The sequence below is a fragment of the Hyla sarda genome, chromosome 2 (assembly GCF_029499605.1).
Source record: "Hyla sarda isolate aHylSar1 chromosome 2, aHylSar1.hap1, whole genome shotgun sequence".
NCBI lineage: Eukaryota > Metazoa > Chordata > Amphibia > Anura > Hylidae > Hyla > Hyla sarda.
Window position 1 is genome coordinate 184,528,231 of NC_079190.1, and position 25,827 is coordinate 184,554,057.

The following is a 25,827-nucleotide window of genomic DNA, read 5'->3' on the forward strand; positions in this document are numbered from 1 at the left end:
TGACTACATGTGGTTTTTAATAAATAAAATAGTGCATTTTCATAAATCATTTTACAGAAAAATAAATGCACAACACTAATTACAAATCCTGACAAGATGAATAACTCTTTACATACGAGTATTCACAATCAGTTTTTATCTTCTTGATTGTGACTTAAACTTTGCCCCCTATCTAAATCATCATTATCCTGATCGAGCAATTACATTGATCATTATCCATCAAACCAAATATTTTTCCATGTTTCTTCATTTAACATCATTATAGCACCTATTTAATTTTTTTAGGTATTTTTTGTTTTTTCCATTTATGAAAACATTATTTTCTATCCCAATACTTGACTAAAGTCTATGGGACTCGGACAAGTCTCAGGCTATGAAGTTCCCATGAGATTTAAACAAGTATCCTGGTACCGGACCATTATCGGAAGCTTTAACCCCTTAAAGGGGTACTCCAGTGGAAAACTTTTTTTTTTCTTTTTAAATCAGCTGGTGCCAGAAAGTTAAACAGATCTTAATCCTTCCAGTACTTTTTAGGGGCTGTAAGCTACAGAGGAAATGCTTTTCTTTTTGGATTTTTCTTCTGTCATGACCACAGTGCTCTCTGCTGACCTCTGCTGTCCATTTTAGGAACTGTCCAGAGCAGCATATGTTTGCTATGGGGACCTTCTCCTGCTCTGGACAGTTCCTAAAATTGACAGCAGAGGTCAGCAGAGAGCACTGGGGTCTTGACAGAAGAGAAATCCAAAAATAAATACATTTCCTCTGTAGTATACAGACAGAAAATAAATTCAAAAAGAAAAGAACTTCCTGTGGAGCATACAGCAGTTAATAAGTACTGGAAGATTAAGTTGTTTTTTAATAGAAGTAATTTACAAATCTGTTTAACTTTCTGGCACCAGAAAAAAAGAGTACCCCTTTAAGGACCAAGCCTTTTTTCACCTTAACCAGAACATTTTTTGCAAATCTGACCACTTTCACTTTAAGCATTGATAACTTTGGGATGCTTTTACTTTTCATACTGATTCTGAGAAAGTTTTTTTGTGACATATTCTACTTTATGTTAGTGGTAAATTTTTGGAGATACTTGCATCATTTCTTGGTTAAAAATTCAAAAACTTGATGAAAATTAGAAAATTTTCCATTTTTGTTTAACTTTGAAACTCTCTGCTTATAAGGAAAATGGACATCCCAAATAAAGTATATATTGATTCACATATACAATAAGTCTACTTTAGGTTTACATCATAAATTTGACATGTTTTTACTGTTGGAAGACATCAGAGGGCTTCAAAGTTCAGAAGCAATTTTAAAATTTTTCACAAAAATTTCAAAATCATAATTTTTCAGGGACCAGTTCAATTTGAAGTGGATTTGTGGGGCTTTCATGTTTCATGTTATAAATTACCCCATTATAAAAACTACACCCCATAAAGTATTCAAAATGACATTCAGAAAGTTTGTTAACCCTTTAGGTGTTTCACAGGAATAGCAGCAAAGTAAAGGAGAAAATTCTAAATCTTAATTTTTTACACTCACATCTTCTTGTATACCCATTGTTTAATTTTAGAAGGGGTAAAAGGAAAAAAAATTGTAACCCAATTTCTTTCGAGTAAGGAAAAACCTCATATGTGGATGTAAAGTGCCCTTCTGGCACACTACAAGGCTTGAAAAGGAAGAAGCGACAATGGGATTGCTGAAATGGCTTTTGGGGGCCATGTCACATTTAGGAAGCCCCTATGGTGACAGAACAGCAAAAAAAAAACATGGCATACTATTTTGGAAACTACATCCCTCAAGGAATGTAACAAGGGGTACAGTGAGCCTTAACACCCCACAGGTGTTTGACGACTTTTTGTTAAATTCGGATGTGTAAATTACATTTTTTTTTCTTCACTAAAATGCAGTTTTCCCCCCAAATTTTACATTTTTACAAAGGGTAATAGGAGAAAATGCCCCCCACCCCCCCAAAAAATTGTAACCCCATTGAGTATAGAAATACCCCATGTGTTGACGTCAAGTGCTCTGCTGGCGCACTACAAGGCTTGGAAGAGAAGAAGTCACATTTGGCTTCTGGAAATTTTGCTGAAATGGTTTGGGGGGGGGGCATGCCACATTTAGGAAGCCCCTATAGTGTCAGAACAGCAAAAAAATAAGTAAATAAATAAACACATGGCATACTATTTTGGAAACTACACCCCTCAAGGAATGTAACAAGTGGTACAGTGAGCCTTAACACCCCACAGGTGTTTGACGACTTTTCGTTAAAGTCATATTTGTAAATGAAAATTTTTTTTTTCACTAAAATACATTTTTACCCATATTTTACATTTTTACAAGGGGTAATAGGAGAAAATGCCCCCCAAAATGTGTAACACCATTCCTTCTGAGTATGGAAATATCCCATATGTGGATGTAAAGTGCTCTGCAGGGCACTACAATACTCAGAAGAGGAGCGCCATTAAGCTTTTGGAGAGAGAATTTGTTTGGAATGGGATCGAGGGCCATGTGCGTTTCCAAAGCCCCCATGATGCCAGAACAGTGGACTCTCTTCACCCACATGTGACCCCATTTTGGAAACTACACCCCTCCCGGAATGTAATAAGGGGTGCACAGTGGGCTGTGCAAATTAAAAATAAAAGTTTTCATTTTCACGGACCACTGTTCCAAAAATCTGTCAGACACCTGTGGGATGTAAATGCTCACTGCAACCCTTATTACATTCCGTGAGGGGTGTAGTTTCCAAAATGGGGTCACATGTGGGTGAGGGGGGTCCACTGTTCTGGCATCATGGGGGCTTTGTACTCTCATGTGGCCTTTAATTCCGGAAAAATTCTCTCTCCAAAACCCAATGGAGCTCCTTCCCTTCTGAGCATTGTAGTTCGCCGGCAGAGCACTTTACGTCCACAGATGGGGTATTTCCATACTCAGAAGAAATGGTGTTAAAAATTTTGTAGGCCTTTCTTCCTATTTTCCCTTAAATTATATAAAAAATTTAAGGTAACTCTAGGCATTTTAGTGAAATTTTTTGTTCATTTTCTTATCCAATTTTAACGAACATTTTTCAAACACCTGTTGGATGTTATAGCACACTATATCCCTTGTTACATTCCGTGAGGGGTGTAGTTTCCAAAATGGGGTCACATGTGGGTATTTATTTTTTGGCGTTTATGTCAGAACTGCTGTAAAATCAGCCACCCCAGTGCAAATCACCAATTTAGGCCTCAAATGTACATAGTGCGCTCTCACTTCGGAGCCTTGTTGTGTGCCCGCAGAACATTTTACGTCCATATATGGGGTATTTCCGTACAAATTTTGGGGTCTTTTTTCCTTTTACCTCTTCTGAAAAGGAAAGTATGGGGCTACAAATATTTTTATTTATTTTTGCATACTTGTGAACTCGGATGCAAGCATTACAATTGCCTCCGCTACCAAAAATGTTCTATGCCAGTGATTCCCAAACAGGATGCCTCCAGCTGTTGCTAAACTCCAAACATGTCTGGACAGTCAGTGGCTGTCCGGCAATGCTGGGAGTTGTTGTTTTCCAACAGCTTGAGGCTTCCTTTCGGAAACAGTATGAGGCGTTTTTCATTTTTATGGGGGAGGGGGGCACTGTAAGGGTGTGTATACAGTATGCAGTGTTTTACCCTTTATTTTGTGCAGTATAGTGTAGTGTAGTGTTTTTAGGGTAAATTTTTACTGGCGGGGGTTAACAGTGAGTTTCCCACTAGGAGTTAAGCCCCCGCTATCTCCAGCTGTTGCAAAACTACAACTCCCAGCATGCATTGCATGAAAATGAACTCTCACATATTTTCATATTTTAAAAGCAGCACAAGAGACCTTTGAAAATGTGAGGAGAAAAAAAAGTATCAATATCGCTGTAACAGAAATTACAGTAGTTTTTTAATATCTCCCCCATTGTCTGGGATTTTATACATAGAGACACACTTTTTCATAAAAATTCTTACAGAGAAAATAAATCACATGTTGTAGGTTTGCTATACAGGATTCTTGCAGATATATTTTTCTTGTGCATGGATACATGGATTACGGATTCTTTCTGCTCTATGTTATATTTTACCTTTTACAGCCTTGATCCTGTGCCATTCACACCTTGTTTTCAGCCTACGGTTGCCGGATCCGGCTGGGGGAGGGGAAAACTGGGCGCTTCTGTACCCCAGCCAGACCGGCACTGAAATCTATTTACTTTAATGAGCTGACTGGAGTCAAACGGTGACTCCGGTCGGCTAATTTTTGACCCGTATCTGGTTTCCTGACCGGACCTAAATCCGTAGTATACTACGGTTTTAGATCCGTTCACAAAATATAGTATACTACGGTTTTAGATCCATTCACAAAATATAGTATACTACGGTTTTAGGTTCGGTCACAAAACCGGATACGGGTCAAAAATGAGCCGACTGGAGTCACCGTTTGACTCAGGTCGGCTCATTTAAGAAAATGGATTTCAGCGTTGGTCCGGCTGGGGTACGGGAGCACCTGGTTTTCCCCTCCCCCAGCTGGATCCGGCAACCGTAGGCTGAAAACAAGGTGTGAATGCAGCCTACACAGGTAAAAACCAGTCCTATTGTACATTTAGACAGATAGCCAAGCAGGGATCTAACAATTGTCCTATTTCCAAATTTCTTTTCAAACTTTGGAAGTTATAACTGAAAATATTGACTGTGTAAGGCTGGGTTCACATAAGTTCTGCGTATGGCATAATTTCCCTCCCGGAGAGAAACTGACGCTAGAACAGATCCCATTCATTTGAATGGGACAGTTCACAATCATTCAGCGTCTCAATGGTTGGGCACACTGGAAGGCACTGGACATGGATGTTGGATGCCATACAACTGATGACAACTGATGCATGTTGTCATCAGTCATGGCATCAGTTGCGTCGAGATCTAGGCTGAGTTCACCTATGCCGAATGGCAGACATATGTGAACCCAGCCTTAGTAAGTAAATTCATGAATTACGTTACTTTACATGAAATATTATATTTTTAAATAATAATTTCTTTAATTGGCCATAAGTTTATACTGGTCCATAAAAAAAATCCTATTATAGATTCCTCTGTTTTATGTTAGTAAAAGGAAAAAAAATACAATACAACTAGGAAAGAAAGTATCAACCAAAAGTTACCAGAATATAGTTTTCAATAGTCTTGTATTGCTTTTCATCTAATGTTGTAGTGTCATGCAGAAATCATTTGGCAGTGGAAGGATACATTCAAATTGAAATGATCATTAAAATGCCGCAGTTCTTGCCAAACTTGTAAGGTTCTCTTGAAAGAAGAAAGGCAGCCAAGATTAATTTTATTTTGGAAAAGGCCATTTTGATTAGAATATTTCTTTAAAATGTTTTATTTTATGACTACTTGTCATTTTGAAAGAATATGTGGTCTTGCTTAAACTTTTAGACTTGTCAGCCAGAGTTATATGTCTTTATGAGTAAGATTATTAACTGCCACTTACTGAAGAAATGTACAGAACTAGACTGTAGTTTTTATATTGTTTTATTAAGTCAATGTAAATGCTGATCATACCAGACTGAAGGAATATCTGAGGTCAGTTATTGGCTCAAATAATGTAATCCGCTACAATAACCAATTGCTCTTTGAGTAGGATGACATATTCCACTACAATGTAGACATTGTTATAATCTTATCTTTTAATCTAATGTGTCCTTTTAGGAAACGACATAGTATCCATGCAATGTAAAGTATAGGAAGTTGTACTCACCTGTCCCCGCCTCTCCGGACCGCCACCGCTCGTTACCGCTGCCCTGGATGTCGCCGTCCATTGCTGTTGCCGCGTCCCCATGATGTCCCCGCCGCTCCAGTACGTCTCTGCTAGTCGGGAACGTCACTCTCATGTCGCTGTCATCACGTCACCACGTACGCCGCTCCTATTGCATGACGGGACGGCGTGCATGGCAACATGATGACGACGATGGAGAGGGTCGGCGATGGAGGGGATCCCGAAGAGGACACTCCGGAGCCCCGAGGACAGGTAGGAGACCATCACCGGAGCACATGGGGCACCGTAAACGGCTATCCGGTGGCAGCTGAAGCGGTCAGCGCTGCCGGATAGCCGTTTATGCGATGGCACCGACACAATGATACAAAAGCATCATATGTTGATGCTGCCTTCAACATGCTATGGCCTCTGAGAGGCCATCACATGTTGAAATTATCGTATGTCGGGGCTATCGAAGGTCGGGGGGTCACTGTATAGCATTAAGTTTTTGCTTTGCATTTTAGCCATGCCACAAATATGAACAAAGTCTTACATGTAAACGTTGGGAACATTTCCTGACATATGAATGTAGTGTCCAACTAAGTTGTGAAGCTAAGCCAAAACCTGTTATTCTTCCTCTCATACATCACAATCAGATTTGAGTTAATTGACTTTCTTAAATATGGTTACAACTAGAAATGGGTAAATTTTCGATTCGGCTAATTCACCAAATTTTCTGAAAAATTATGGTTCGATACAAATTTATTTGTGGCAAATCTTTATTAAAAACAGCTATTCCCAGGCCTCAATAGGGGTGTAGAACACTTTGCCTTGGCGTAACATGCAAGGGAGTGTGCTGGGGTAGTGAAATAATACTGTTATTCAGTATGACATGCAGATTACAGGCATCGCTATAAGAATCACTGCTGCAGAGCTGCACAATGACAGAATCTGTATGTGGCAGCAGAGAGACAATATGGCATCACAATTGAAGAGATTAAATATATTTTTTAAATGTCAATTGAAGATTTTGAGTAGATGAACAAGTTTAATGTGCCAGAAGCATGACAAGATCACATGGCAGCCCAATTACACAGTTTGAAAGTGGCAGCAGCCTATGTAGGCCGCAGAGTAGAATTATGAGTACTGGCTGTATGGATGTAGCAATACCTATTATTGTACCTAATACTGTATTAGTACAGTATTAGGTACAATATTAATATATCAAGGAAAATTAATATATCAAGGAGATCAAATGGTGGCACAATGACAGAGCCTGGTAATAGGAATGAGCAAACTTTTTAAATCCTTTTTGAGGACCCATTGGAGGGCAAGTCTGGTGCCAGCAGCAGTGGCAATTCCTGCTCAATAGTGTATAATTGCAGCAGTATATAAGTTGCTGCAGTGAAAAAGCTCATACTTGTATCTTAAAATTCGAGCTGGCAGTCTGCCACGAGGTGAGCTACCGCCTGACCCAGCCCCCCCCCCCCCCCAGTCCGATGCTAATGACTGAGTGTCCAGGGGGCCCGAAGCATTTACTTTGAAAAAATACTGTATTACCACAAAATCAATACAACTATGAGAGCACAATGACAGAGCCTGGAGGTGGCAGCAGCATGATGAGACCATAGGGTAGCACTATGATGCAGCCTGGATGGGGCAGCAGCATGAGGTGACCATATGGCATCACAATGACAGAGCCCGGAGGTGGCAGCAGCAGCATGAGATCATATGGTGGCACAATGAGAGAGCCTGGAGGTGGCAGCAGCATCAGGAGTCCTGAAAGTGACCGGGTGACAGAGTGGGGCGGTGGGTGGCAATACCAGTACCAGTCAGTGACGAAGGTGAGTATAAGAAGGAGCACTTGGCATCAGATGTGTGGCATCAGGCGGTGGCAGGATCACAATAGTAGCTGAGACAGGTAGACAGAAGAAACTGTTGTTGTGGCACCATGGATAATCTAGTCTGATGCATCAGGCATTGGTGGTTGTAAATCCTGGCTGATCCAAGCCTGATTCATCTTGACAAAGGTCAGTATCTCTACATTTTTGGTGGACAGGCAAGTTCTCCTTGGTTACTATGGTCCCCGCAGCACTAAACATCCGCTCTGATGCCACACTACTGTTCGGGCAGGACAGCTTTTCCATGGCAAACTCTGCTAGTTGCAGCCACAAATCCAGTTTGGTTGCCCAGAATCCATTGGATCTTCAATGTAGGTTGGCCAGGTCATGTCCAAGTAGGCCAACACCTGCTGGTTCAGGTCCTGCTCAAGGTTTACCTACCACTGATTAGTTGCTTCCCTATGCAAGTGAAGAAACCTACTCATCAGTGACTGTAGACTCAGGCTGCTGATGGAGCTGGTACTGCTCCTGTCACCCCACCCCTCCCCAGAAACCATGGCAATGGAAGAAGAGCGCAGAGCCCCCCCCCCCCCCCCCAGTCAGACCTGCGAGAGGATGGATGATGGCGCAGATTGGCATCGACCAAATGACTAAGTAGGAGGCCTCTGTTGTGGGTCATTTTGTCCTCCCTCTCAGTGGGTGTAAAAAAGGCATTCATTTTGTGCCAATAGCGAGGGTCCAACAAGGTAGAGAGCCAGAAATTATCCCGCTGCCTAATGCTGACAATTCGGCAGTCACTACGCAAGCAAGTGAGCATGCATCGTGCCTTTTGTGCAAGTGACTCAGGGGACTCCCTGCCTACATCTCCACTGCATACTGCCACAGTGTATCTAGGTTCTCTGTCTCGTCTTCCTCATCACCCTGTAGCTCCTCTGGCTGCTCCTGCTCCTCCTCTCCTGTTAGCTGAGTATAAAAACCACCCATTTCACTACACATTGCCTGTGCTCCACTGTCCCCATCCCTCTCCTCCTCCTCTTCCAGTTTAGCCCCCACATGTGGCCGTTAAAGACGTCATTCATCCCGTAATCCTGGCGACTGACAAATAATGTGGCTTCCTCAAAGGGCCTGAGCCAATGGCAAGTGTCACGTATGAGCTGCCACTGGTTGACATCGAAGTTACACAGGGAAGTACCCCTATCTGCATGGATCATCAAGTAATCATTGATGACATTTCTCGGTCCAACATATGGAGGGAGGAATGGGGGATGCTGTTCTGATGTTGCAGTTCAAGGAGGATGTGTTTTGCGGTGTATGAGTATGTGAAGTGCATGCAAAGTTTCCTGGCCATTGTTATGTCTTGCAGATGGGTGGAATGCTTTAGGAACTGCTTGACAACCAGATTGAACAAGTGTGCCTTGCAGGGTGCATGGCTCAGGCTTCCTTGATGCAGCGCAGACAAGATGTTCTTCCCCTTGTCAGTCACCATGGTTCCCATTTTCAGTTGTGGCGGAAAAAGCCATGATTTGATTTCTTGACAAATCCCTTTTAGCAGTTACTCCCCTGTGTGACTATTTTCACCAAGGCAAACCAGGTGAAGAACAGAGTGACACCGCTGTGCCCTGCACACTTGGTATGCTGGAGGGGCACTGTGACTTGTCCGTGCAGTGGAGGCAGAGGACATGGTGGAGAATGAGGAGGCAGAGTCGGACATTGTCGCAGGACCAACAGCGTGAGAGCATGGAGGCGGAAGTAGTGTGACCTGGCCAAGTTGCTGGTGTGGCTGTGCAGGAACCACATTCACCCAGTGGGCCATAAAGGACTGTATTTTCCCTGACCTTACTCCACACGTCGGTGCTGCTGTGCACTTTGGTACACGCCAACAGGCTCAAGGACTGGCCCACCTTCTGTTCTACATATTTGTGGGCTGGTACTGCTTTTTTTGAAAATACATTATGGCTTGGGACTCTCCACCTTGGCTTGGCACAGCCATCACTTCTCTGAAAGGTGCAGAGTCTACCACTTGAAAAGGGAGGGACTGCAGCACCAGCAACTTGGACAGGAGCACATACAGCTTCTGTACCGTTGGATGAGTGGGCGCATACTGCTGTCTCTTGAAAATCGCTTTGGTGGTGGATTGCTGCCGTAATGACTGACGAGAAGTAGGAGGAGCAGGAGCATCTGGACCAACAGAAGATGGGTATAACACACAGCTCCCTTCGGCTGAGGTGGTGGAGCTTTGGCTGGCTGAAACAGGGAGTGGCTTACCACTGGGTGATGCAGCGGTTGCTGCAGCAGGCTTGACCACTACATCAGAGCCACGGTTCTCCCAGGCCGCTTTGTGGTGAGGCAGCATATGTTGACACAGGGCCTTGGTGCCAACATTGGGACCCTAGCCACGCTTCCCCTTCTGCCTACATATCTTACCTTAGTCTCCTTCAGATGCTTGACAAAAAACGGCCACACTGCTGATTAGCTGATTTTACCCCCAACAGTCCGCACTGACTGACTGCTTCTGTTGCGGACTCTGGGAACCCCTGCTCCTCTACCTCCCGGGCAGGTAGGCTGCCGCGAAGCAGGTGGTCTACCCCAGGCACGTTTGGCTCCAGACTTCCCACTGCTGCCAGCCTGCTGACTCCCAACGATGCTACCACCTTGCTGGCTCAGCTGCTGCCTCACGGGCAGCCTGCCACCCTCTTGTTTTGATGATGATGAAGCGCCTTCTGCACCCGGCTCCCAAGTGCGATTGGCTTCATCATCATCTAGTTGTGTCTGCACGTCACTGATGTCATCCTCAAGTTCCTCAATGGTGTCTGTTTCAGGAGCCTGAACACTTGCAACACCACTTCCCACATCATTCTCCTCATCACTACTTGCCCGCCTAGTGGAGGAAGCAGCGGAGGTCTCCTCCATATCTTGGCCGGGCAGTAGCTGCTGACTGTCCTCTAGTTGATCGTCCTCACTGTATAGTGGAACTGAACCCGCAGCATACAATACTTCTCTGCGTGAGGGAACAGCATAGGACAGAGGCAATTGGAGGACTTCTCCTGGGCCATGCCAACTGAGGGTTGAATCTGAGGAATCTACCAACTGTTGACTTGCGGTCACCCCTCTCGCAGTGACTCCTGCTGCCACACACCCCTACTCTACTGTGACCTCTGCCTGCGCCTGATGAATTAAGGCCTCTGCTACTCCTCTGTGCATGGCCTGGCACTTCTCTGCCTGACTTACTTGTAGAACAGGGGTGTGCCTTTATATTTAACTTTTTTTTGAGTAATATGCCCCAGTACGTTTGCACCAGAAATAAGCGTAACAATCAAGTGCGCAAATGTATTAGTGCTTGTACACATACTGCCTACTATTAGCTTTAACCAGAAAAATGTAGTACTGCGGAGTGTGTATTTATTTCACTTTTTTTTTAGTAATACACCCCAGTATGTTGGCACCAGAAATAAGCATAACACTCTAGTGCATAAGTGTTTTAGTGCTTTTACATTTACTGACCCTTATTAGCTTTGACCAGAAAAAAATATAGAACTGCGGAGTGCGTATATATTTCAAATTTTTTTAGAGTTATACACCCCAGTACGGTTGCACAAGAAATAAGCGTAACAATCTAGTGCGTAAGCGTTTTAGTGCTTTTACACTCACTGCCCCTAAAAATGTAGAACTGCGGAGTGCATGTATATTTCACTTTTTTTTTAGTAATACGCCCCAGTATGGTTGCACCAGAAATAAGCGTAACAATCTAGTGCATAAGTGTTTTACTGCTTTTATACCTACTGTCCCCTATTGGATTTAACCAGAAAATAAAAAAACGTAGAACTGTGGAGTGTGTATATTTTTCACTTTTTTAACAGTAATACACCCCAGTACGGTTGCAACAGATAAAAGCTGTCATTTTGATAAATAACATAAGGTAGAAATGATATGCTACAGTTTAAACGGGCACTGTCAGTTTCGAAAACTTTTTATATGTTGTACATCTTGGCAAAACATTAACCTTTCTTATATACTTCATAAGAACATTTTATTTCCTTTTTATAGAAATCATGGATTATAAAATCATTGCTTTGTCCAAGCTGAAGCACAGGCATGAACAGAGTCCAGTAAGTGGGCTAGTACTCCTCTGTGCTATCTGATAGGACAGGAGAGAGCACAGAGGAGTCCTATCAGACAGGAGAGAGCACAGAGGAGTTCTAGCCCACCCTCACTTACTGGACTTTGTCCATGCCCATATTTCAGTTAGGACAAAGCCATGATTTTTATAAAAAAGGAAATAAAAACTTTCTTATGAAGTATATTAACCCATTAAAGGGGTTCTCCGGTGCTTACACATCTTTTCCCCTCTCCAAAGGATAGGAGATAAGATGCCTGATCGCGGAAGTCCCGCCGCTGGGGACCCCCGGGATCATGCACGCGGCACCCCGTTTGTAATCAGTCCCCGGAGCGTGTTCGCTCCGGGACTGATTACAGGCGACCACCGGGCCGACAGCGTGTGACGTCACGCCTCCGCCCCCGTGTGACATCATGCTCCGCCCCTCAATGCAAGCCTATGGGAGGGGGCGTGATAGCTGTCACTAGGTCACTAGGACAGGACACCTACAGTACTGTCAGGCAGGTAATACAGATATGGATAAGACTAGCTGACCCCATTTGATCTGCTTATCACATTTAATGATATGCTATGATTATGTAAATAATAGTTGTCTTGAACCACCCTTACTACTATTATAGTGTTGTTAATAAATAAATGTATGCAATTGGAATATGTTGTTCTTGATATTTATATGATTTTCCTAACATATTTCCCATTCTCTTAGGCAAGTAAAGTCTCAACAAGTTACATCTATGTGCTACCTAATAAATATGTGTGTATTTGCTTGACTTGAATGTTGGCAGTGATTATTATACAGCCCCCCTGTAATACCGTCCCCACAGCATGATTGACAGTCCTTGCCACCGCTTGTGGTTTAAAGAAGGCTCCAATATTATTTACTGGTATATATACAGTGTGGAGCGCGAATATTTTGTATATGTGAATATGCAAATATTCACAAATATCGGCACTTCCAGAGGACACTGATTCCTCCCTTCTTTTAGGTGAAAGATATAATCGCGCACACGCACTATGCAAATTTCATTTTTGCATAGAAAAAAAGGTAACAAACATAGAAAATCTGCGAATTTCTCCAACATAGGACGAATATTCGTCCATATATTCACTAAAAACCGCAAATTTGAATATGGCCCCTGCCGCTCATCACTACCCTGATGTCATTTCGGTGTCCCTACTTCCTCTTCCTATGCTAAAACGGCTCTGAACACCATGTATTCCTTATCTATTCTCCAGTACTCCCATGCTGTTTTACACACTAGTCTTAAGTAAAATGTTGTTGCCGTTAGACTAGCTGGATCTAAGAGATTGTTCTAGCATTCTTGCCATGTGAGCTGGAACTGCTAGCTTTGTTTTCCTCAAACCTGGTTGTTTCATACTTTTTCACTTTGGAACACTGTAATAAAGTTTGTCATGATCCAGGTATGTCTAATTTGTATCCTATAAAAATAAAACATCATACAGGTATGTTGACAGAAAAAAATTAAAAAAAAAACTATTGCCTTTGGAAGGTTGCTGGGTAATCAAGTCCTAGCATAGACTGGTGACTTAAGGGTTTAACCGTCTTATCAGGGGTGTTCTTAGCACCAGGTTTCAGTTGTGTAGGTTCCAGATATTCACCATTTATTCAAACCAGCTGAAGCCATTTAGGCCTGTTGTATGAGAGCTTGCGGATACAATCTCCACTCTGGCCAGCACAGCAATATAACATCATTGCACCTGCCTGGGGATCCCATCCCTGTTACAGACTGCAGGCCTGAAGAGAGAAGGGACACCATATGAGGGCCCAAGGAGGGGGGCCTTATACCTGTATGGAGCATGGGGGACATTATTACTTTAAGTGGGCACAGAAGAGCATTATTACTACATGGTGAACAATGGAACATTATTACCACTTGGGGCATTGTTTCTATATAGAGGTACAGGGGGGCATTATCACCATTTTGAAGCACAGGGGTCATTATTGTCTGGGGCACTGGGGGTATTATTAGTGTATGGTGGCAGAGGGGGGTATTATTACTGTATGGAGGCACAAGGGGAATCATTACTGCATGGAAGAAGAGGGTGCACCATTACTGTATGAGGCACAGTAAAATCATTACACAGGAGCACAGAGGAAAATATTAATGAGTGGAGGTACCATTAGGTAGGTGTGCATTATTTGTGAATGAGATAACAGAAGGGGCATAATTAGTGAGTTAAAGGCACAGTTAGTGCAGTATTAGTGAATGGGGGCACAGTATTATACGTGAATGTGGCAGAATGGGGACATTATTAGCAAGTAGGGGCACAGCTGGGGCATTATTTATGAATGGGATCACAGTGGGAGCACTGAGTGAGTGGAGAGGATATTTGGGGCCATAATTAAAGAGCACATTGTTATTATATGGTACACTTATGGGGGCATCATACTCTGAAGAGTCACCTTTGAGAGAAGTCTTCATGGCTATCTGAATCAGATAGAAAAGAAGAGGTAAAAACAATGACTCTGATCAGAGAAGACTAAATCTGCGATAACTGGATAAAACTGCACTGTAATCACTTATACGGGCTGCAGAGCCTATGTAGCCTATGCCACATGAACAATTCTATGATGCACAATAATTAATCTCTCTAGAGACTCCTTTTATCTGCTATTTTGGCACTCGCCTCAGGCACAGGTCTTTCCATCTAAAAAGAGCCTAAAAAACTCTAAAGTCAATAGATAATAAGGCATAAAGATGTGATTTAAAAGTACGTGCTCAAATTCTTAATACTCTTCTGGAAAAAAAATCCTTGTTTGCTGTGGTCCTGATGGATGCCCCAAGATAAAAAGGATATTGGGGGGCATTTACTAAGATGTGTGATTTAGTTCATTTTTTAGTTCTTTTTTTTTTTTTTTTGCTTTTTATTAAAAGTTTGCAGGGCATTTGATACATTTTGTGGAGGATACACATTTTCTGAAATTTCAGTCTTCACATACGCCAAAAAGCTACACTAGGTCAGGGCTGGTGTAGAATTGCACCTTAATGGTGGGTTTTGCAACAGTCGCAGTTGGTAAATTCATTACCACTGCACAAAACTAACCCTTAACATCTGGCCTGTACGCTCTTTAAAAAGAAAAAAGGTGTAAATCGAAAAGGCGCAAAAAATAGCCTGAGACGCATTGCTGTGCCTAAATAGCGACAAATCAATGCTAAAAAAAACGCTCAAAACACAATGATAAATGCCCTCAATTGTTCCCTATCCCAAATCAACCTAATAGCAGTGTACTTTCTAAACTGTGTGCTATGGAAAGGAAGGAGTGTAAATATCATTCTACAGAGGTCAAGAACACAATAACAGATCTAGTTGTCTGCAGGGTGTGGAATTGTAACTCTATTATTTGCAGAACACATATCTAAGAGGAAGCAATGCCTGTCAGTATGTTTTGGACACACTGAATGATCAAAAGACCAAAGTTAAAAACATAAACAATCATCTACATCTGATACATACAATTGACTTTTCTTTTCACTCCATAGGCACAACATTTTGGGCTTACTTAACCTCTTCAGGACGCAGAGCATATGCATACACCCTACATCCTGATTCCTTAAGGACGTAGGGCGTACAGGTATGCCCGTGGGAATTCCGGTCCTTGCCTCTAGCCAGTCAGAGACCGGGATGCCTGCTGAAATCATTCAGCAGGCATTCCGGCACATCACCAAGGGGGGTCCTGAGACCCCTTCATGTCGGCGAAAGCCGCAAATCGCTGGTCTACCCACGGTAGTCAGGGCAGAACGGGGGAACTGTAGTGTGACCGGCGGCAGCAGTGGAGGTCCCTTAACGGTGATCAGCGGTGGCGGGCGGCGATCCTCTACATGGTGCGGCGTGCAGTGATCCTGCTGACTACGGAAGCCAGTGAGTTGCCTAGCAACATCTGTAGGGCTACAGTTTGGAGACCACTATACAGTGGTCTCTAAACTGTAGCCCTCCAGATGTTGCAAAACTACAACTCCCAGCATGCCCACACAGCAGTTTGCTGTCTGGGCATGCTGGGATTTGTAGTTTTGCAACATCTGGAGGGCCACAGTTTGGAGATCACTGTGCGGTTGTTTCTAAACCGTGGCCATCTAAATCATGCAAAACTACAAATCGCAGCATGCACGAACAGCAAACGGCTGTCTCGCCATGCTGGGACTTGTAGTTACGTACTTCCAGCTGTTGTATAACTACATCTCCCAGCATGCCCATCGGCGATCAGTACATGCTGGGAGTTGTAGTTTTGCAACAGATGGAGGCATACTGGTTGGAAAATACTGAGTTAGGTAACAGAACCTAACTGAAGGTTTTCCAACCAGTGTGCCTCCAGCTGCACGGTCTGTCAGTACATGCTGGGAGTTGTAGTTTTGAAACAGCTGGAGGTTTGCCCCCCCCCCCCCCCCATTGAGAATTTCTGCCGCAGTACAAACTCCTAGCGGGAAACTCACTGTAAATCTGCCCATGTGAATGTACCCTAAAAACACTACACTAACACATAATAAATGAAAAACGTATCGTACAGCAGTGTTTCCACAAAGGAGCCTCCAGCTGTTGCAAAACAACAACTCCCAGCATTTGAGGACAGCCACGAACTGTCCAGGCATGCTGGGAGTTTAGCAACTCTGGAGGCACCCTGTTTGGGAATCACTGGTGTAGAATACCCCTATGCAATCCCTAATTCAGTCCTCACTTCGGAGCCCTGTCATATTTCAAGGAAACCATCCAGTTAGTGTAATAAAATAAAAAATAAAAATTACACTAATATGCTGGTGCTGCCCCATACTTTTTATTTTCACAAGAGGAAAAAAGCCGCCCAAAATTTGTAACGCAATTTCTCCTGAGTATGGAAATACCCCAGATGTGGGCGTAAAATGGTCTGTGGGTGCACAACAAGGCTCAGGAGTGAGATCGCACTATGTACATTTGAGGCCTAAATTGGTGATTTGCACAGGGGTGGCTGATTTTACAGCAGTTCTGACATAAAAGCAAAAAAGAAATACCCACATGTGACCCCCATTTTGGAAACTACACCCCTCATGGAACGTAACAAGGGGTATAGTGAGCCTTAGAACAGGTGTTTGACGAATTTTCATTGAAGTTGGGTGGGAAAATGAAAAAAAAAAATTTTTGACTAAAATGCTGGTGTTACCGTAAATTTTTCATTTTCACAAGGGAAAATAGGGGGAAAAAAGCCCCCCCCCCCAAAAAAAAAATTTGTAACCCCATTTCTTCTGAGTAAGAACATACCCCTTATGTGGATGTAAAGATCTCTGCTGGTGAACTACAATTCTCAGAAGAGAGGGAGCGTCATTGGGCTTTTGGAGAGAAAATTTGTCCCAAATTGAAGGTCCCGTGTGTTTACAAAGCCCCCATAGTGCCAGAATAATGGACCCCCCCATGTGACCCCATATTGGAAACTACACCCCTCACATAATGTAATAAGGAGTGCAGTGAGCGTTTACGTCAGATGTCTGACGTCAGATTTTTGGAACAGTGGCCCGTGAAAATGAAAAATGTAATTTTTCATTTGCACAGCCCAATGATGCAAGTATCAACGAAAATTTACCACTAACATAAAGTAGAATATGTCACGAAAAAACTATCTCGGAATCAGAATGAAAAGTAAAAGCATCTCAGAGTTATTAATGCTTAAAGTGACAGTGGTCAGATTTGCAAAAAAGGGCTGCGTCCTTAAGTTATAAATGAGTTTAAGGGGTTAATCACTGCAGATGGTCAGAAACAGTAATCCCTGAGCAGCAACAATGGGCCTTGAATATAGAATAGAAATCTTTCATTCTTGCAGGCAGTCCATAGACACCAACAATAAGTTTGCTGATGATGGTTATCCCCCCAGTGAGCTTCATACTCAACAGCTATCCAAACAGATTATCCTGCTAAAAATGTAAAGCAATTGTTTACACAATGTTTTTTTTTTTTTTTTTTTTTATTACATTGGGATCACCAAATTTATTTTCTGAGTATCAACCAACTATGCATGTCATACACAGTACACTCTAAAAATCTTCCTTCCAAACTTGGCTGTCAAGATATATCTTCAGGAAATCCCTTCCGATGTACAATATGTGAATCATTTCCTACCAGTAGACTTTCTCTTTAAATTATGCAATATACTGACAACCTGATAGCTACCTCTTATTCCAAATGTTATATTGCCTACAGGCATCTGGGACTGCTTATATAATACTTCACATTTAAAACAGTAGCATTACAATGCAATTTCTATCACTTATTTTTTAAGGGACTGCTTTAGTAAACAACATCAACAGTCATATCAATCTCCTCAAATTGACTACTGTTATTACAAATAATATATATAATATTTATGTAATTAACTAATATTAATACAGATTTCTTTCACTCATTGAAGCAGTCTGTTACATGCTGACAGCTTTAATTCACTTAGTCTCACCAGAATTATCCTTCCTCTGTCATTCATGGCCAGGTGCAAAACTTTTGATAAATTGGCAAATTATAAAAGCTGAGTGACAGAGACTCAACGTGAAGAATCATTACTGATGGCATGAATTACATTGGAAAATATATGCTTCTACCTTTAAACTCGAAAAATGATATAAGAATTTCTCAAGTTTTGTTTTCATACTTTTAAGGCTAAGTACTAGCAAATACCTCTAGCAGGGTACAATGCCTATCCTGCTGCCCTAAACCCCTTATGCCTTTAAAAATGTTGCTGCAATATGGAAAATAATCTCATGTCTAATAATCCCCACCACAGTGCTTTGGACTGATCTGCACAATCATCACCCCCTAAAATGCAAAAGGGGAGGAGCATGTATTAGGATTGCAATAAATACTGAGTAACAACACTCAAGCTTCACAACAATTTTCCAACAGCTAATATAAATCACCAAAACAATCTTTAGTAAATATATTGGTAGAATGTGGCAAAAAGTTGGCACAATAATAAACACAACATCAGGACAACTATAAGAATACCCACTGTTCTAACCATGCACATTATTTCCCTTTGCAGAAGTAAGAAGCACTAAAAAAAAGTTTAGAAAACATACTACAGTGGTCCACAAAATAAGATAGCCTTGAAAAAAAATGTTTTAAGTTACGATGGCCTCTTTGAGATTATCTTAAGTTGAACACAGCCTTCAACCTACAATGCTTTCTTCAGCATGTCGGGTACCATCAGCTCTGTAGAGCCGATTACTACAGCTGCTACCTGACTGTGATACATGCATGTTTTATGTCTCTGCCTCCACACAGTAGTAGAGAGAGTCACAATGAATGACAGTTAAGCACAGTGTCTCTGTAAATTCTTCGGGGGTCTGACTCTGTATGCACAACATCCCTCTTCCTGGCCTTCAAAGGAGATCTCTGGTGAAAATTGACTTATCCCCTATCCACAGCAGATGATGTTGCAGATGGTGTTGCAGATGTCAAAGCAGTCCAGTGTGTCCCACCCAGACCCATCCCAAATAGTTACTCCATCCTGTTTTCCTGCGTTGTAGAGCAACAAATCCTAGTGTTTCCTGATGGCTGCCATCCTTCAAGACCTGCTGGAATTTGTAGTTCTCCTTACAGCTGGGATGGGAAGCATGCAATATTACATGAGGCGATTATTGGCAAAACCATCAATATTGTCCTGTATAATAGACTCAGAGATAAGCAGACAAATGAGTAACTGACAAATTATGGCTAATATAAGTAAGGATATGGCTTATCTATACTATTTTTATACTTATTTTTCTTCAAGCTTCATATTTTCCTAATTCGTGTAGACATTTTGGAGACTTCAGAACAAACTACCAGCTTACTGTAGTTATATACCCAACATACAATGGTTTCAAAACATAATGGTTGTTCCAGAATCAATTATTATTCTATGTTGAGGAATCACTGTACTCATACACTATCCAGTCAACTTAAAACAACCTTTATCCATTCTCCAATGGAAAACACACTCTTGAAGATTTGCATGGCAAAATGTGCAGCCTACCTGCTGAGCCACTTCTGAAAGCCTGGTATACTGAAGAGCAGAACACAGACAACTCTCCCAACAACAAAGACAGAGAACCACGAACTCCTTCCGATCCTGGTGGGCACCTCATCCACCAGGAGCCCTGCAAAACAAAGAGCAAAGTTTTCCAACTATGCGACTGAGGACCCTAATGTCTACCACACCATAAAACTCTTCTAGCTCCTCAAATACATTTTAGCAACTTCTTACGTGTAACCAAACAGTTCCGGAAACATTTGTTGTTTTTGTTTATAAAGACTAAAGATACACACTGAGATATTCACTGCGACATCCTTCACACAAACCATAACACACCATAAAAGATTAAGATTGGGCATTATTATGGACTGGAAGAGAAATTAATACATTATGAGACATGCTCTTTGATCATACCTCAATAGTACTTATTTTAGTAGGATCATTGTAACACTGAAAATATTAAATTTTTATTCTTATTCCCTTCACATTTTTTGCTTTTTAGACAATTCATTATTATTATTATCATTATTTATATTATTATTTTATTTTGAGAGCAATAATTTGATCATTTGTGAAAAACATCATAAATTTGCAAAAATTTGGAAAACATTACCATTTTCTAGAATTTGCTATTCTGTTTTTTTGAAGTATAGTCCTACCACATTAGTTACTAAATCACATTTACAATATGTCTACTCATTGTTGGAATTATTTGGTAAACATCTATTTCGCTTTTTTTGGGATGTTAGTGGGCTTAGGCTTAGCAATTGTTCACATTTTATAAAAACATTCCAAAATAATTTTTTTTTTAGGGACCAATTCATTTCCAAAGTGGATTTAGGAGTTAGGTTTTCTAGAAACCCCCTTACATAATTTTGAAAATGACACCCTCCAAAGAATTCAAAACAGGATTTAGAAATGTTGTTAACCCTTAAGGTGGTCCAGAGGAGCTAAAGGAAAGTGGAGGTGAAATTTAATTTTTTTTTCTATTAACCAATTCTCAATTTGAATACATTTGTTCTGCTACACAGCATGCATTAACAGAAAAATTCAATATATATTACCCTACTTCTGCAGGTTTTAGAAATATCTCATGACTTAAGTGCATTGCTTGACTAGCACACAGACCTCAAAAATAAAGGAGCACCCAAGGAATTTTGGGGCCTTCTTATGAGATTGTTTTTCAGGCACTATATTGGAATTGCCAATGAGTTGTGGTGGTAAAACATAAGAAACATTTCCACAAAAAAACACATTTTGGTAACTATACTCCTCAAGGAATTTATCTTGGAACGTAACATGCTTTTGATCCCTACGTATGTTTCATACATTTATTACATTCAGTCAGTAAAAAAAATAAAACAATAATGCTGTTCCATTCACAAAGGGGCACTCAGGACTCTCCTTTATGTGAACAATTGGGGTCACAGTAGTCCGAACCCCTCCAATTATCATATTATCTATCATGAGGATATGCCATAAATTTTAATCATGTAAAAAAATCCTTATTGTGCTGCCATATTCAGATTTTGGGATTCCTATGACATTTTGATAATTCTTTATTACATTTTTGTGGTAGTGTGATAAACAAATCGTCATGCTGTCATGTTTTTAATTTTTTATGGCACCGTACAGTATAAATAACATGTTATGTTTATTCTGTAGTTTGGTATGATAACCACAATATCCAATTTATGTATTTTTTTCTTGTTTTATTACTTTGGTACATGCCACTCTTGGGCATTTTCATTTCCCATTTTTGGTATTATTTGATATTTTATTTTATGAGTCATTATAAATGCAGGATACCCATTATGTTTTTTTTTTTTTTTTTTCTACTTTTCATTACTAAAGGGCTTTATAGGGAAAGGAGAGTTTTTTTTTAACCTTTTTCACTTTTTATTTTATTTTTTTACACTTTTTTAGGGTGTGTCTTTAGATTTTTTGTCACCTTAGGGGACTTAAAGCTGCAATCATGACTAGTACAGTACACATAAGTTCATCTGTACTTCTGTGTACTTTGTACTGTCAGTACAGCAATGACAGTCAGCATGTGTAGCAACCATCGGAACCCTGCAATTGCATTACAGGGTTGTGGGTGAGCTTATAGGGCATGTTCAGGGAGCAGAGTACACAATAGAGTTGAAACTAGAGTTAAAATAATGGCACATTATTATACAGCATTTTTTATTCAGTGCTGCCATGGCAATTGCAGAGAAAGAATAATATATTCATCAGTTCCAAAGTTAAAAGATAAGATATGGAAGAAAACATAAACCAAGCTGTGTATTTGTAAGTATTATTAACTTGAAATTATTATTTATTCGAAAAAAATAAATTTGAAGAAAATTACAGCTTATTCAGACATTTTGACTTATGAGCCTACCTCCATAGCTTTCCTCTTTAAAAAGAAAACTGTACGAAGAGCAAGCTAGCTGGATAAAGAATGCCCTAGCATAAGGAAGAAATATCTCTATAACTGCTGTACTTTATGATCAAATAATTATATTTAACTCCTTAAGGACGCAGGGCGTACCTATACGCCATGAGTCTGCTCCCTTTCTAGAACAAGGGCACACGGCATGGCCCCGCGTCATAGCGGGTCGGGCCCAGCCTCTAACAACGGCCGGGACACTGATCACAGTGCCTCGTGCTATTAATCCTTTAGACCCGGCGTTCAAAGTAGATCACCGTGCCTAAAGTGAAAGTAAAGTACTGCTGGTTAGCTCAGTGGGCTGTTTAGGACTGCCACGAAAAGCTGGCAGGAGGGTCCTCACCTGCCTCTTGCATCGCCAATTGCTGAATGACTGCTCAGTGCTTGAGATCCAGGCATTAGCAGTCAAGCGGCAGAATCATCGATCAATGTTATCCTATGAGATAACAAAGATCAATGTAAAAGATCAGTGTGTGCAGTGTCACAGCCCCCTATGGGGCTATAACACTGCAAAAAAAAAAAAGTTTTAAAAAAGTTAATAAAGATCATTTAACCCCTTTCCTAAAAAAAACTTTTGAATCACCACCCCTTTTTCCCATAAAAAAATATATTGTTAATTAAACCTTACAGTCAATGGCGTACGCGCAAAAAAATTGTCCACAATTGCGTATTATTGTTCACTTTTTATATCATGAAAAAATGAATGAAAGTGATCAGAAAGTCCGGTCAATACAAAAATGGTACCACTAAAAACTTCAGATCACGGTGCAAAAAATGAGCCCACATACCGCCCCATATGCAGAAAAATAAAAGTTATAAGGGTCAGAAGATGACAATTTTAAAAGTATACATTTTCGTGCATGTAGTTATGATTTTTTCCAGAAGTACAACAAAATCAAAACTATATAAGTAGGATTTCATTTTAATAGTATGGACCTACAGAATAAAGAGAAGGTGTCATTTTTACCGAAAAATGTACTGCATAGAAACGGAAGCCCCCAAAGATTACAAAATGGCATTTTTTCTTCATTTTTGTTGCACAATTATTATTTTTTTCCATTTTGCCGTAGATTTCTGGTTAAATGACTGATGTCATTACAAAGTAGAATTGGTGGCACAAAAAACAAGCCATGATATGGATTTTTAGGAGCAAAATTTTAAGAACTATGATTTTTCAAAGGTAAGGGGGAAAAATGAAAGTGCAAAAACAGAAAAACGGAGTCCTTAAGGGGTTAACGTGTGGCTTGTCGTTAAATCTAAATAACAAATTAGCCAAAACAGCACAAATTTGAAAAAAAATTATATTAATGGGAAGGCTTTATGTGTTTGGACAAAATTATATATTCACTCTTCTGCAAGTCATCTTACCACTAATAAAAGAAACACCTTTCCTTCTGGTAAGACAGTAGATATCCGTCACACACTCAAGTTAAAAATGAATTATTACTTACAAAGAAATAAAGTCTTAAAAATGCCCATCACACACATCTTTTAGCCACTCTTTTATATTGATATACTTTTCCTATATAATCTAGTTATTTTGCCCACATAATGTCTCTGGGAACGCCCGCAATCTCTCCTGCAGCCCCTCAAGTCATCAGCTGTACAGAGCTAAGTTTGCTCTGTGGCTGATGACTCATGATACAGGGGCCGGAGTACTCAGCCGTCATTCCCCCTCCCATAGACTTGCATTGAGGTGGTGGGGCGTGGCATCATGAGGGGCGGAGCCGTGAAGTTACGATACTCGTGAGTCATCAGCCACAGAGCAAACTTAGTTCCCTACAGGTGGGACCCCTGTGATCAGACATTTTATCCCCTATTCAAAGGAATAAGACAAGATGTCTAGGAGCAGAGTACCCCTTTAAAAGCATGGAACCTGAAAAGCCTTAGTACAGCCGCCAGGTGATCTAAATCTGTATTTTTAATTTTTTTTTTGTATCGTGTTTGTACATAACTTCAGTGTTTTGCTGCACTGAGACATTTCTCTTTATAAGCAATGCTAGCTTGGACAGAACATTTACCTCGGTGTTAGATACCAAATAAACTCGAGTATATGTCGAGTTTTCCAGCACTATTTTTCGTGCTGAAAACGCCCCCCTCGGCTTATACTCGAGTGAACTCTCTGCCTGTCAATCCCTTCATCAGTGGTCTTCAACCTGCGGACCTCCAGATGTTGCAAAACTACAAACTAGAACTCCCCAGTGGGGATGGTTAGTTATTGTGGGCTGTCCATTTTCACCGGGGGGGGGCCTCTTCTCCATGCTTCGAGCCCGGCCCCAGAGTAGTGACGTTGCATTGACGACGACAGACAGGGACGTTCATGCGCAACGTCCCTGTGCATCACCGTCAAGGCAATGTCACTAGTCCGGGCCCGAACGGCGGAGAAGAGGCCCCCTGGATAGCCCGCAACGACTAACCATCCCCACCGGACGGTCCCTGCAGCATAGATGGCCCGGACAAGCTCACCCTAACTCCCCGCCGAGGGGAGGTGAGTACAAGACAAAAGGGGGGGTCTGGATGATGACGAAGGCCGCAGTGGTCTTCAACCTGCAGACCTCCAGAGGTTTCAAAACTATAACTCCCAGCATGCCTGGACCGCCGATCGCTGTCCGGGCATGCTGGGAGTTGTAGTTTTGCAACATCTGGAGGTCCGCAGGTTGAAGACCACTGATGAAGGGATTGACAGGCGGTGATGATGAAGGGGGTCTGGATGATGAGGGGGTCTGGATGATTACATGGGGGGATGATGACATGGGGGGGGATGATGTATTTCCCACCCTAGGCTTATAGTTGAGTCAGTAACTTTTCCTGGGCTTTTGGGGTAAAATTAGGGGCCACGGCTTATATTCGGGTCGGCTTATACTCGAGTATATACGGTAATAACTTTTTTTTCCTTCTAAATGCACAGGCCATTCATAGCAGAAGAGGTTCTGCTGCTGATGCAGCTGGTGAAAATAACTTTTGCAATTAATACACAGTTTTGCAATGCTTGTTTTTTGTTTTGTTTTTTACCTATAAACTTCAACAAAACCATATTGTAATATAAACTAAAGAGTGGAAAAAGGAGAGTTCATGGTGTTTGTAACAGTGTAAACTGAAAGTGTACCTGTCATTTTAAATGGCCACTGTCATTATGCAAAACTTTTCACAAGTCCTAACAACATGTCCAAAGTCTTGATCGGTGGGGGCCTGAGTGTTCAGACATCCGCTGATCAGGAGAACAAGCAAGGAGAGGTTTGTGCTTAGGACTCTCTCTCCCGATTCTGTGTCACGTAATCGAGACAATGCCACCATGTAAGTCTATGAGAGTGTCTCGATCACATGACACAGCACTTTACAAAACTTTTGACATGTCATAGAGACATTTTAAAAGTTTTAATCAGACTGACTAAGTGCAGCGGACCAAGACAATCCAATAGACTTACATTGTAAGTTTGTCTCAGTGCGCTCTTCTTCCAGTTAGTTTTAGCTATTGGTCGCCATCTGAACACTGAAACCCCTGACCGATCCAAAGTTTGACATGTTTCTACAATATGTCAAGATTATTTTAAAGTGACATTGTCCATTTAACTAATGACTTAAACCTACAGTTACTATTTTCTGAAGCTGGATCAATATTATTTTAGCTCCTCTTTTTTTTTTTTTTTTTTTAACTTTCTTAATCTCCAAGAGTTTTAGTTGCTCTTAATTTATGGTTATGAGCACT

At 41.2% G+C, this 25,827-nt stretch overlaps 1 protein-coding gene across 3 annotated transcripts in view; it reads right to left on the reverse strand.

Moving 5' to 3' along the window:
* Nucleotides 1-25,827, reverse strand: part of GABRG3 (gamma-aminobutyric acid type A receptor subunit gamma3) — a 656,700-nt gene that overhangs the window by 421,580 nt on the left and 209,293 nt on the right. The window contains exon 1 of one of the 3 annotated variants that reach the window (XM_056555894.1): nt 19,688-19,811. The exons of the other annotated variants lie outside the window; for them this stretch is intronic. The gene's annotated coding sequence lies outside the window, so the exon portion shown is untranslated. Of the gene's footprint in view, nt 1-19,687; nt 19,812-25,827 lie in introns of those variants that run through there. 3 annotated transcript variants of the gene reach the window in all.